This window comes from Vigna umbellata, chromosome 7, assembly GCF_029865625.1.
Source record: "Vigna umbellata cultivar VRB3 chromosome 7, Vumbellata_1.0, whole genome shotgun sequence".
Classification (NCBI taxonomy): domain Eukaryota; kingdom Viridiplantae; phylum Streptophyta; class Magnoliopsida; order Fabales; family Fabaceae; genus Vigna; species Vigna umbellata.
In genome coordinates this window covers 23806827-23813577 of record NC_142171.1, presented here as the reverse complement: position 1 = coordinate 23813577, position 6751 = coordinate 23806827, and the positions used below count along the sequence as shown (strand labels likewise).

The 6751-nt window shown below is 39.1% G+C and overlaps 2 long non-coding RNA genes across 2 annotated transcripts; both read left to right on the top strand.

The window, feature by feature from the left end:
• Positions 1 to 2461: 2461 nt before the first annotated feature.
• LOC148195513 (uncharacterized) lies at positions 2462 to 2988 on the top strand. The gene is made up of 2 exons (XR_015780750.1): positions 2462 to 2703; positions 2784 to 2988. It is a non-coding gene; the product is annotated as an uncharacterized LOC148195513 (long non-coding RNA).
• Positions 2989 to 4770: 1782 nt separating this feature from the next.
• Positions 4771 to 5470, top strand: LOC148195512 (uncharacterized). Its single transcript, XR_015780683.1, has 4 exons — positions 4771 to 4809; positions 4913 to 4959; positions 5040 to 5135; positions 5224 to 5470. It is a non-coding gene; the product is annotated as an uncharacterized LOC148195512 (long non-coding RNA).
• Positions 5471 to 6751: the final 1281 nt, after the last annotated feature.

Below are 6751 nucleotides of genomic sequence, written 5' to 3'. Positions count from 1 at the left end.
AAAGTGCGATAATCTTCTTCGACACCCTGCTGATTCTCCACAATGGAAAAAGATTGATGACAAATTCCTGAATTTGGTGCAGATCCAAGAAACTTAAGGCTTGCACTTGCAACTGATGGTATGAATCCTTATGGAAACTTAAGTAGCAAACACAGTTCGTGGCCAGTTATGTTGATGATTTACAATCTTTCTCCTTCGTTGTGCATGAAGAGAAAATATGTGATGTTGTCCATGATGATATCGGGTCCTAGACAACCTGGAAATGACATTGATGTTTACTTAGCACCTTTAATTGATGATTTGAAATTGTTGTGGGAAGAAGGCATCGACGTGTTTGACTCACATGTTCAGGAACAGTTTCGTTTGCGTGCAATGTTGTTTTGCACTATAAATGATTTCCCAGCATATGGAAACTTGAGCGGTTATAGTGTTAAAGGTCATTTTGCATGTCCCATATGTGAAGAAAACACTAGTTACCTTCAGTTGAAGCATGGTCAGAAGACAGTATATACAAGACATCGAAAATTTCTTCCTCGTAATCATCCTTATCGTAGATTGAAAAAAGCATTTAATGGAAGTGCTGAGGATGAGGTTGTGTGCAGACCCCGGAATGGTGAAGAGGTGTACAACGAAGTGAAAAACATTGACATTGTGTTTGGAAAACATCATAAAAGTACCTATGCAAAGAACATCTGGAAGAAACGATCGATATTTTTTAAGCTTCCATATTGGTGTGAACTTGATGTTAGACATTGTATTGATGTGATGCACGTTGAAAAAAATGTTTGTGACAGTGTTATCGGAACTTTATTAAACGTCAAAGGGAAGAGCAAAGACGGAATAAAAGCAAGACAAGATTTGGCTGACATGGGAATCCGATCTGAGTTACATCCACAGATAATAGGAAGACGCACCTATCTGCCCCCAGCCTGTCACACACTTTCCAAAAAAGAAAAACAAAGTTTTTGTAACTGTTTAAGAAGTGTGAAGGTTCCGCAAGGTTATTCTTCAAACATTAGTAACCTTGTGTCTATGCAAGACTTAAAGCTAGTTGGTTTAAAGTCTCACGATTGTCATGTATTGATGCAACAGTTGTTACCAGTTGTTATTCGAGGTATATTACCTCCTTCTGTTAGGGGTATTCTGACACGTCTGAGTTTTTTCTTTAATGCCATTTGCAAGAAAGTTGTTGACCCTCGAGGTTTAGATGAATTGGAAAATGAGGGAATAAGACTACTATGTCAATTGGAGATGTATTTTCCACCTTCCTTTTTTGACATCATGGTACATTTGATTGTTCATCTAGTCAGAGAAATTCGAATATGTGGGCCGGTCTTCTTAAGGTGGATGTACCCAGTTGAAAGATACATGAAGATCTTAAAGGGATATGTCAAGAATCAGTATAGACCAGAAGCTTCAATCATAGAGCGATACGTTGCAGAAGAAGCCATTGAATTTTGTTCAAGTTATATGCCATCTTGTGAACCCGTCGGTCTTCCAAGAGCAAAAATGAAGGAAAATGTGAAGGTAAGGGTGTTCGAGGTGTGAGAATTCAAAGTGTTAGCAGAAAAGAAATTGACCAAGCTCATTTGTACGTCTTAAACAACACTGTTGATGTGATTCCTTACATTTCTGACCACGTTAATGAAATAAAGGCAGCAAACCCAAAAATGAGTGAAAAATGGCATCTTAATGAACATGTGAAAACCTTCTTGGGATGGTTTAAGAAAAAGATGTATGCGACTCCACATGTTTCTGAAACTTTATTGAGGTTATCTCGTGGGCCGAACACAGAGGTCATTACATATGGTGGGTACTATATAAACAATATTTCGTTTCAGACAAAGGTAGAAGATGACAAAAGCAGAGTTCAAAATAGTGGCGTCACACTACAAGCTGAGGCTGTGCACTTTGCTAGTTCTAAAGACAAAAATCCAATCACAGCATCCATCAGTTATTTTGGAATAATACAAGAAATATGGGAAGTTGATTACGTTACTTTTAGAGTACCAGTTTTCAAGTGTAAATGGGTTGATATAAATTCTGGTGTCATGATGGATGACCTTGGTTTCACATTGGTAGACTTGAACAAGATGAATTACACTGATGAACCATTTATCATGGCTAGTCAAGCAAGACAAATATTCTACGTAAGTGATCCATCGAATAACAAATGGTCAGTGGTTTTAGAAGGTAGAAACATGCATGGACATGAGGATGACGATTCTCTTGATATACTTGAGACAACATCTGTTGCATGTAGACCCACTGAAGACCCAGTTGATGACGTTGCCGATGTAATGCAGGCAATTCGTAGTGATCACAACGAAGGCATTTGGGAAAAAACAATTAATTAATAGGTTAATATTTTCACTTTTATTGACTTTATATGTATGTTCATCATAATTGAATTATTACTAACGTTGTATAATTTTTTCAGGTATGTCGGCCTCAGACTCAGGATCGGGAAAGAGCAGACGTGGACGAGGCGTCACCCGAGTGGCAGATGTGACATCCGGACGCGTGGATGGTCAGAGGAGGCATGTTGACATTGACCCCAGATCAGGTCATCCATCAGGGCCAAATGCTGATAGGTTTAGGAGTTATCTGGGCAAGTTAGCAAAAAGTCATGTCTCTATCCTTCATGCATGTTGGGATGACGTCCCAGAGGTCGACAAGAACCTCTTATGGCAAGATGTTCAGGTATGTTTATACTTCATGCAATTTGTGATATACTTATCTGTTATGTTTTCTTTTGGTAACAAGTTTTTGGTTTTAAACAGCAACATTTTGATATTCCAAACACAATGCAAATCAGAAAGAAAGTGTTATCGCATATAGCGATAAGATGGAGGGATTTCAAGACAAGGCTGACACGACTATATGTCTTTGGAGATAGACAACATGAAAATCCATCTCAGCATTATACCTTCACAGAGGAGGATTGGATGCAGTTTCGTGCATCTAGAGAGTCTGAGGAATGGAAGGTATGTTTCTTAAGATCGCCTTTCATTGAGTTTTTATGATTATACACTTACTTATATACATGGTTTCACAGGATAAAAGGTTAGCCGCCCAAGAAAGACAAAGTTAAACGACGCACCCCACTTGTTATCACGAGGTGGATATGCAAAATTGGAGAAGAAACTGAGAAAGTCTAGAGCCGATGCCTTGGGACTTGAGTCGCCGACCTAGCACCTGCACCTGCTAGGTACGAGCTGTGGAAGGCTGCTCGGACTAAATCTGATGGGAACATGACATCTTCCTCAGCTGCCTTGATCTCACAGAGAATTGTAAGTTCAAATTATAAGCAGTTATTTGATTGTGTATCTATCACAGCATGTCTTCTAAGTAACTTGGTTTTTTTATGTGCAGGATGAGTTGGTTGAGCAGCAGACTCAGGGCACATTTGCTGGCCAAGGTAGGGACGACATTCTGACAACGGCCATTGGAAGGCCCGAGCACCCAGGACGTGTACGTGGAGTTCCTGGGGCGATTGGTCTTCGTGACTATTTTGGCCCTACACAGAAAACCCCCCAATCAATGAGTCAGGAGACACTGAGGCAGATGGATCTTCAATGGGAGGAAAGACTCAACCAAAGCATGAGATCAATGGAGCAACGATTCATGGAGCAGCTACAAGAACAAAAACAAATACAAAGAGCGCTTGAAGAAAAGCTGCATTCCATGACGCAAGGCAACATGGGGGTCGATGAAACTCCCACACCACCTCGTGTCAGCACTAAAGGATCATGCTCTGCTGTAGACCCCACTCAGTATAGCGGTCAATATGAGCTGTTGGTTGATGGGGATCCCCCACGCATTGTGGCTGTCGGACGAGTGCTTGAGGGAGGGGAGACCATTCATGGTGTTGCCATATTACCCCAGCACGTGCGTGTGACCATTGACGAGGTTCGGGATCCCCAGGCTCAGGTGCCTGTACCCACTCCAGAAATTAACTTTGTGGGGGAGGCCATAGGATCATTTATTGCATGGCCTAGAGCATTGATCATGTCCCACATCGCTACTCCACAGGTATAATGTCTTTTAAAATAGTATTTCTATGTTTATTCTTCATATAATTGTTGACAAAGCTTTGACGTAAATTCTTATCTTCAGTTCACACGTCCTCAGAAGCAGCCAATTCATGATACAGTCATACATGAAGATGATGAGATGGCTGAAGCGGAGGATGATCCTCTATCAAAGTTAGTGACAAAATTACCCAGATTAAAGAAAGCATCATTAGAATCTACTGGGATTTGAGGGTATTTGGTCTTCCCCCACATGTGCCAGTTTATATCACATTTTCTGATGCATTGGAGGTGATTGGGGGAGACAGGATGTTGAATATTTCCATCATTCAGCTGTGGTGCATGTAAGTTACTCAATTTGGTCTTTCATATTACTTTTATTTACATTGTTATATAGTTTCTAACAACTTAACTTTGTTGTTTTAGGTACATGGACACAATCGTTGTAGACCAAGGTCGGTCTTCCATGTACGGATTTGTTGAACCTCAGACCATTCAACCGTCTGGTAACACACTTCAAAACAGACAAGATTATTTGCAAACATGGATGGATGAGTCAAAAAGAGACGTATACCTTGTGCCATACATTGACGGGTAGGTGTTGTTATATGTGGTCAGTTTATTATTATAGTTTCGTTAATTAGTTGAATAACTATTTGTCCTTCGTGATAGGTCGCACTGGCAGCTGATGGTAATCTTCCCAAACAATGTAAAATTATATTTTTTGTTCGTTGCACAGGAGGATGAAAACTGAGTTGAGAACCATGCTTCAAGGGTAAGTGTTTCTCCAAAAATGACTTTGAATTTGATGTTCACCTTCAACTTTTATGATAAAATAGTCATATTAATTATACTTTGTGTTTTCAATCTGTACAGAGTTATTGGTAAATCTCGTGGTCAACTGGTTCAAGTTTTGTATCCAAAGGTTGTAAGTCATTTAACGTTTCCTTTTCATTTATGTTATTGAATGATCTAAATTCTTAACTATTTAGTTTGTTATTTTAGTGTAACCACCAGGTAGATTCATGGGAATGTGGCTTCTATGTGATGTGTTGGATTAAGACCATCATTCGAGCAGTCATTACAGATGACTGGAATGAGGTAATGATGTATACCTTCAATACATTACAAATCATATTCATCTACAACTATATATGAAACAATAATGAATCTTTGTTGAATTTTGCAGCGCTTCAAGACTACATCGCCTATTACAGAAGACACAATTAAACAGATAAGGCAGGAGTGGACCGCTTATCTTCTGCAAAGATGGAGTTAGGAATAGTTATATTTCTTGTTGAACATTGTTTAGTTTTTTAGTTTAAGTTTTATGTTGATAGTTTGGTAGTGGATTGAACTCCACATTAAGTAGAACTTTGTTTATATAAAACGCATTTTTATATTATTGCAAAATTGTTCTGGGACATTTTTCTGCTTTTCAGGTGTGGTTTTATTGAAAAAATAAACTAATTTTTAAAAAAAAAACGCCCAGTAGACGTCCGTTAGTGCACAGTCGGACGTCTACAGACGTCTGTCAGTGCACACACGGACGTCCACCCCCCAGCTCCTACCTAAAACATTTCAGCAAGGTAGACGTCAGGGGGGAGGAGGCGGACGTATATATAGACGTCCGTCCAGACACAACGGACGTTTATATAGGCGTCCGTCCAGACACAACGGACGTTCATGTAAACGTCCCTCCTGACACAACGGACGTTCATGTCGACGTCCGTCATGACACAACGGACGTTCATGTAGACGTCCGTGCTGACACAACGGACGTTTTACAGAGACGTCCGTCCTGCCACAACGGACGTTCATGTAGACGTCCGTGCTGACACAACGGACGTTTACAGAGACGTCCGTCTTGCCACAACGGACGTCTGAGCGACGTCACCCACATAAACGTCGGGCGTACGGCGGACGTCAAAAGGCCAAAATTCCGGAATTTCTCCCAATAGCATATTGGTTGCCTTTAAGCTCTTGCACTTCATAACTAATTACTAGGAATGCGAGGAACTGTATGAACTCGTAATTAAGGATAGACCTTCTTGCAAGGTGATTTAGAGAGTGGCATTAGCAATTGATGAAAAGAATGATGAATTCCTAAAGTATATGAGAGTGAACAAGATGAAATTGATAACCCCAACAACATACTCATCCATTTAATTCATTAAAGTGTTTGTTTTCCTCTTTTCCATTGATCAACATTCATGCATACATGTTTAATTACTGTCTTTTGTATTTAAACCCTACAATCAGTTGTTAACAAGTCTTAAATAATCAACAAATCATATAACTAACTAGGCCGTGAGTCCTTTGGGAGAACGATACTTGGTTTTACCGAGTTTATTACTCTTTACGATTCGGTCATACTTGCCGATTGTTAAACAAGTTTGTGGCGTCGTTTTTCGGTGTTCATAAGTTTGTCATCATGTTTTTGGCACCGTTGCCGGGGACTCGTGGTTTAACTAGTTTATTTGTATGATTATTGATTATCTTTGACTTGAATTTTGAATTTTGAATTTCTGTTTTTATTTTTCCTGTTTTTATTTTTATTTTATTTTTATTTTATTTTATTTTATTTCATTTTCTGTTTTTATTTTTTTTGTTTTTATTTTTTCTGTTTTTATTTTATCTTCTTATCTCTTATCTTATATCTTCTTTTATCTCTTTTTATGCTAACCAATTTTTCTAGGGTTTTGTTTTCTTGTGTA